Source organism: Carlito syrichta, unplaced genomic scaffold (genome assembly GCF_000164805.1).
Source record: "Carlito syrichta isolate Samal-C Ts95f unplaced genomic scaffold, Tarsius_syrichta-2.0.1 Scaffold287842, whole genome shotgun sequence".
Lineage (NCBI taxonomy): Eukaryota > Metazoa > Chordata > Mammalia > Primates > Tarsiidae > Carlito > Carlito syrichta.
The window spans coordinates 27,453-35,035 of NW_007231938.1; the positions used below are offsets into that span (position 1 = coordinate 27,453).

The 7,583-nt window shown below is 42.1% G+C and overlaps 1 pseudogene; it reads left to right on the forward strand.

The window, feature by feature from the left end:
* The first annotated feature begins 1,551 nt into the window (after nucleotides 1-1,551).
* Nucleotides 1,552-2,831, forward strand: LOC103255117 (annotated as a pseudogene).
* Nucleotides 2,832-7,583: the final 4,752 nt, after the last annotated feature.

Genomic DNA, 7,583 nt, shown 5'->3' on the forward strand with positions numbered 1-7,583 from the left:
GTTCCAGCTACTTGGAAGGCTGAGGCGGAAGGATCGCCGCAGCCCAGCAGGTCGAGGCTGCGGTAGCCGGGAGCAGCCACTGCATTCCAGTCTGGGTGACAGAATGAGACTCCAAATCAAAATAATAATAATAACAATGTGACATGTGCGTCATTGTTTTTAAAAGCTTCCAAGTATATCATGTTAAGCATATTTCATAATTAATTTCAATGTTTCCATATTCAATAAAGTCAATAAAATGAAATAACTGCTATGAATAGTGAAAAATAAAAGGAACATAATTATCTTTATTTCAAGATGACATGATTACAGACTGATAATGGTTTGGATGTTTGTCCCTTCCAAATCTGATGTTAAAATATGATCCCCAGCTGGGCTCGGTGGCTCAGCCTGTAATCCCGCGCCTTTGGGAGGCTGAGGTGAGTGGATTGCCTGAGCCCGTGGGTTCGAGAACTGCCTGGGCAGCGAGACCTCATCTCTACAATAAATAAAAAATCAGCCAGGTGTGGTAACACATGCCTGTAATTCCGGCTACTCGGAAGGCTGAGGCGGAAGGATCGCCGGAGCCCAGCAGGTCAAGGCTGCAGTGGCCAGGAGCGGCCACTGCACTCCAGTCTGGGTGACAGAGTGGGACTCCAATTAAAAAAAAAAAAAAATGTGATCCCCAATGTTAGAGGTGGATCCTGGCAAGAGGTGTCTGAGCCACAGGGGCTGCTCTTCATGAATGGTTTGGTGCTACCCCGCAGTAACGTGTAAGTTCTCACTCTATTAGTTCACACAAGAGCTATTTGTTTAAATAGAGTCTGGCACCTCCCTTCTCTCTCTTGCTACCTCTCTCGCCATGTGACATGCCAGCTCTCCTTGCCTATCACCACAAGTAAAAGCTCCCTGAGGCCTCAGCAGAAGCCAAGCAGGTATCATCACCGTGCAGAACCATGAGCCAAATAAACCTCTTTTCTTTATAAATTACCCAGGCTCAGACATTTATTTACAGCAATGCAAAACAGATGAATACATAGACTCAGAAAGCCCCAAAGACTCAACACTTCAAAAAATTCGAATACTAGGAGGGATGGCCAGGCCGGGCTTGCTTGCTGGGCCTCAGTCCTCAGCCCGGGCAGGGTGCCTAGTGGGAAGGGAAGGACTAGGCTAGCTGCCTGCACAGTGTCCCCTGACATCCTCAGGGGTGTGCGTTACTCGCACAAACAACCCAGCTCGTGGGGGGCCAACAGTGAAGACGGCGGCAGCGGGCTGAACCAGACAAGGGCTGACCTAAGATGGGGTCCACTTGCCGTGGGGCTAGGACAGAGGAGGAAGGTTTCCCAGGCGGAAGGGAGACACCGCAGAGGAGGGGCTTCCTCACTGGTGCAGTGGCTTCTGATGACTGGGTTTCTACAGTATACGTAGTATGAGCTCCAAGTCTCGGCCTCGTATTCAGCTTCTGCAGTCACAGTTCCACTGCTGGAGAATAAACGGGATTCGCATGAATTCCTCACTAAACTGAAATATAGTCTGCAGTGTTAGATTACCTTTAGTTCCTCAGAAAATTAAATGTGGTCAGAAGACGGAGAAGCTCAGGAGGATGAATTGCCTGCCCTGGCAAGTATTTATGATGGAGATGAATTTAGAAAAGCAGAGTCTGTCCAAGATGGAGAAACCAGGATCAACTTGGATTTACCACACAATTTGAAGATGTTTGTGAGCACTCTGTCCTCTTTGCAAGGACTTAGACAACCTGTGGTAAGAGCATGGTGGCAGCCTGGTTCTGTTGGCCTGGATGCAGTTTCTTAAGGAAGAGACCCTAGCATACCTGAATATTGTCTCTCCTTTTGAGCTCAAGATGGAGTCTCAGAAAAAAAGTGCAGAGAAGGATAGCTCAAGCCTCTCTCAACACAGAGCTAGATTTCGGTGGTGCTGCTGGATCTGATGTGGACCAAGAGAACACTGTGGAGGAGAAAGCGGTGCAAGATGTGGAATCATTGTCAAATCTCATCCAGGAAATCTTAGATTTTGATCAGCTCAGCAGATAAAACGCTTTAATAGTAAATTGGTCCTGTGCAATATCCATTTCTGTGAGAAGCTGGGTAGTGAATGCATGTACTTCTTCGAGTTCAGGCACGTGTGCTGCAAAGCCTATCTGAAGGTCTACTCTGAAATCCAGATCAGAGACCAGCCTGGTTCAGTGCCTCAACTGCCCGGAACCAAAGTGCCCTTCGGTGGCTACTCCTGGCCTGGTCAAAGAGCTAGTGGAAGCAGAGTTATTCGTCTGTTATGACCGGCCGCCTACTCCTCCAGTCCACCTCGGTCCTGATGGCAGATACGGTGTACTGCCCCCAGTCATGCTGCCAGCTGCCTGTGATGCAGGAGCCTGGCTGCACCATGGGCATCTGTTCCAGCTGCATTTTGCCATGTGTACTCTGTGCAGACTGACCTACCATGGGGTCTCTCCATGTAAAGTGACTGCAGAGAAATTAATGGACTGACGAATCAAGTACCTGCAAGCAGATGAGTCCAATAAAAGATTTTTGGAGCAGAGATATGGTAAGAGGGTGATTCAGAAGGCACTAGAAGAGATGAAAAGTAAGGAGTGGCTAGAAAAGAACTCAAAGAGCTGCCCATGCTGTGGAATTCCCATAGAGAAATTAGATGGATGTAACAAGGTGACAAGTACTGGCTGTATGCAGTATTCTGCTGGATTTGTATGGGTTCTCTCTGTAGACCAAACCCTTACAAATATTTCACTGATCCCATTTCCCTGTGCTTTATTTAATCACTTGTTTCATGCTGTGGATGTTAATGGAGGTATTTGGGAAGATGAGATTGAAGACTAGTTAACTCCTGCTCAAGATGTAGAAGTGGAATGGTTTGCCCTAATCTTTTGTTGGGTACACGGAACAACCTTACAGGATATTTAAGGTACCATTCAGCCACTCTTCGTGTGTTGAAGATATGGAAGGCCAAGATTTATAGTTTCATGTGGTACCACTACCACTGATTAATGTAACATAAATTGAGAAAAATGTATAAGCCAAAGGTTCCAAAACTGAAAACTATAGAATATTAAATATTATTATGTGCCCTAAGCTCTGAATAATTCAAAATTAAGTATTTATTTTCTTCCCCAAGCTTCAGGTAAGGAGAAGATGGGTCGAGAATTAAATTGACAAGCCCTTTTGTCTGTGAGGAGCATCCCTCTGAGATATTCTGAAGCCCCCTGGGTGTGACTTCTCACAGCCAGGGTGGGCAAAAGCTTTATGAAAGTTGTACTGAGAGCCTCATCTCGTTTACTCCATGTTGCATTCCTTCCAACCTAAATTTCTACTAAGTTAGTTCTCTTTGGAGGGAGCCCTTGACTTTATAACTGGCTGGATGGTCCAGGGTCATTTTGATCTACTGCTTTTCAGAATCGAAATTTACAATTATTTAAAAAATATTTTTAGTACCCCAAACACTGTGGGTCACTTGATATTTATTTGATGTATATAGTCCACTGATTTCAGGCCAAATCTACACTTAGTAACACTGGCTCAGAAGAAGTTCCGTTTTGTTCAATTTTCTGTAGCGTCTTTGGTCCCACACTCTCTCCTTTGACCCTCGCCCTACCTTCTGTTGGGGAGGACAGTTTTTATATTCTAGCAGCACATGTTTTATTTCCTCTGCTGGAATAGAAGAAAGCCTTATATATTCCCAAGCTGAAGGTTCTTGAATTATCTGCCTTGTGAACCTGCCCACGCCACTGTAGTTCCACTCCCAACTTTCTAAATGATTTGGAAAGGTCTTCTCAAACAAGTGCTGGGAATTTGGCTTCCTCCCTTTTTGTTGCAACAAAACCTTTTTGTTTGGATGATCATTCTGAATAGATAGCTAGATCCTGTTTCTGGATTTTGTTGGCTTTTTGAAAAATTGTCTTTCCTTATGGTTTGGTGAATGACTTGGTAGCAAAATATGACTTTTTGGAAAACAGGACAGAAGAATTGAACTGCAGCTTGTGAACATGTTCTTTTCCCTACTTCGTCACTGAAATTGAGAAATTGCTTTTACTGTTTTAGGTGTGTAAGTCCAAAGGGTCAACAAGGACTCTGTTTCTGGATTGTCAATGAGGATGCTTAAACGTAAAAATAACAATCATTTAAAAAATTAAAAAACCCAAAATTAGAAAACTAGAATTAAGATAATTCAGAATGGGGTTTTACCCAAGATAAATATAAAATAATCAATATGTTTTCTCTGTACTTACAGTAAACTGCTTTAAAAAAAGGGGAATAGAGGGGGAAGAGTCCCATTCACAATAACCACAAAACTATAAAGTATTTACAAATAATTCTAACAAGAAAAGGTATAAACCCCATATTATAAATTTAACAGATTTTATTAAAGGACTAAAAGACCTAAATAAGTTAAAATTAATATCCTGCTTTGAGATAGAAAGCTAAATATTGTAACAAGGTTAGTCTGCCAAAAAATTAATGTATAAAATTAATGTAATCAAATTGCAATAGTTTTTTAAAAACTGAATAAAATAACCTTCACATTTGAGAATGAGTAAGAAAATTATAGATAGGAAGCTTGGAAACTAGTCTTATCAGATGTTAAAACTTACCATTAACTGACTGTCCTTAAGAGGATGATATGAACAAGACAGTGGACAAATAAATCAGTGCAACAAAATAGATTCCAGAAATTGATTTCTGTATTCACTTGTTTTGCCTTGCTTTAAAAGACTACTGAGACTAGGTAGTTTATTTTTAAAAGAGGTTTATTGGGCTCGTGGTTCTGTCTGGTGCCTGCATCTACTTGGCTTCTGGTGAGGTCTCAGAAAGCCTTTATTCTTGGCAGAAGGCAAGGAGCTGCCATGTCACATTGTGAGAGAGGGAGCAAGAGAGAAAAGGGAGTTGCCAGACTCTTTTAAACAATTAGTTCTTGTGTGAACTAATAGAGTGGGAACCCACTCATTACTGCAGGGATGGCACCAAGCCATTCATGAAGGATCCACACCAATAACCTAAACATCTCCCACTAGGCCCCACCTCCAACACTGGGGATTATATCATAACATGGGATTTGGAGGGGACAACCATCCAAACTATATCAATCTCTATATATGGCACTTTAAGGTATGAAAGTAACTGTTTCAACTCAAAGAAAATAAATAGAACAAATGATTATTCACCCAGAAAAAAGAAAATTTGAGCCTTTACCCCACACCATATAAAAAATTTCAGGTAGATTAAATATTGATAATTAGGGGAAATTTGTAATGTGTTTGCAGATTTTTAGCAGTTTGAGAGAACTTTGTATCAAGTGAGAAAATTAAGAAGCTATCAAGGAAAAATATACTTTTTTTTCTTAATTTGGGGACGTGATACCATAAACAAGGTCAAAAGATGAACAACAGACATAAGGAAAAGATATCTGTAAATGACAGATTGAAAGTGAGAGCCGGGCTCGGTGGCTCAGCCTGTAATCCCGCGCCTTTGGGAGGCTGAGGTGAGTGGATTGCCTGAGCCCACGGGTTCGAGACCCGCCTGGGCAGCGAGACCTCATCTCTACAATAAATCAAAAATTAGCTGGGCATGGTAGCGCGTGCCTGTAATTCCGGCTACTTGGAAGGCGGAGGCGGAAGGATCACCGAAGCCCAGCAGGTCGAGGCTGCGGTGGCCGGGAGCGGCCACTGCACTCCAGTCTGGGCGACAGAGTGAGACTCCAACTCAAAAAAAAAAGAAAGTGAGTATCCATAATAAACCCAGAATTCCTAAAAATTTGTAGGACTAAGACCAAACTAGAAAAATGGACAAAAGACATGAACAGAATGTTTTCAGAAAACCTGGATGGCTAAACTCATGTATAATGATGCTAAACCCATGAAAAATTAAGTGAATGTAAATTAAAATGGATAGTAAAACACCACTTGTATCCATCCAATTAGCAAAATATTAAAAGCATAGTAGCAGTGCTGAGTGGGCTGGGAAGAAAAGAGCACTCTCACTCAATGCAAGTGGAAATATAAATTACTAATATCACATCAGAGAAATCTTGCAGTATCTATTAAAATTAAACAAATTTCCCTTAACCACTCTCCTGCTTTCTATAAGGATAAGCACTACAATATAACTAATGTAAAGGGATATTTATTTTTTAAATGATTGTTTCCATTTTTAAAACTAGAAGTAATGTAGTCACATCAGTGAGAGATTTGTTAAATACATAGTTGAAAAACCATACCACAAAAAATTGTGCAGTCACTATCAAACTCGAATAAAATGTACAGCTATTAGCCTAAATGGGTTTCCATGATGCGTCATTAAATGAGGAAAGCAAGATGCAAAGATGTCTCATTTTTGTAAAATTATCCACAAAAACAGTACAGATTCCTATACATAAGTGTTTGTATTTGAATGCTTAAATATTGTAAAGGGTATAGAAAGAGGCAATTTTCAGTGTTAACACTAATTATCATGCAGGCAGAAGGAAATAGAAAAAGTCAGGCACTGACATGTTACGTGGGATTTTCCAGTGCCTCAGCAAAGGCATAGAGCCAAGCAAAGTAAATGAGAAGCTCCCACATATTCTACACAGAACTTGTTCAGAGGTCAAAGTGACTCACCATTACAAAGCCTTAAACAACATTTCAGAAGAAAGCTGAAGGGGCCAAGGTAACTTCTTGGTTTAAGGTTCTGGCCCAAGCTTCCAGTGTGGCCTAAGCTTAACTCTACAGCTTCCTCTGCTTCCTTTCCTCTAAGAAGGCTCCACAACCCCTGGTTCAACAAGAGTTCTCTTGTTTTCGAGTACAGACATGAATCCATACGTTTATTTTCTATAATTTTCTATAATTTTCACTGGCTCGTTGTGGGAGAATGAGTCTTCAGAGTGTACTCAGTGGACTGCCTTAAAACTAGAAGTTCCCCATCATAGTCCTAATGACTGGCCATTCTTAGGTTCAGACAACCTAAACAGTCTCTTCATGTTTCTAAGGGTTCCTGTAGCTTGCTTGAGTAAGGGGACACGAAACCTTATCGTGGAGATAAAAGAGCAGAATAATGAGTTGTTTCATGTATAATAGCATAAAGAGAATAGGACAAGACACAATGGAAAGCTGAAAAGGAACAAGAAATAGGATCACTAGGCCCAAGATCCATCCAGAAAGCAGACTCAAAGTTCATGGGCTATTCGGCAGTATTGGACCCACTGAACAGATAATAATCTTCTAAGACAATGAACATGTGAGTGCTCATCAACTGGGCTGTACTAGAAACTGACCGTGACAACACAAAAGGGCATAGCTCATCATAAGTTTCTTCTTCCAATGAATGGGAAAATCACCTGGGTCTGGACTTCAAGACCATCTGGTCTTCAGTGGATAGGGGCTCTGTCAGTCTTGAGCAGTGGCTCAGCCTGTAATCCCGCGCCTTTGGGAGGCTGAGGTGAGTGGATTGCCTGAGCCCGCGGGTTCGAGACCCGCCTGGGCAGCGAGACCTCATCTCTACAATAAATAAAAAAATCAGCCGGGCGTGGTAGCGCATGCCTGTAATTCCAGCTACTCGGAAGGCTGAGGCGGAAGGATCGCTGGAGCCCAGCAGGTCGAG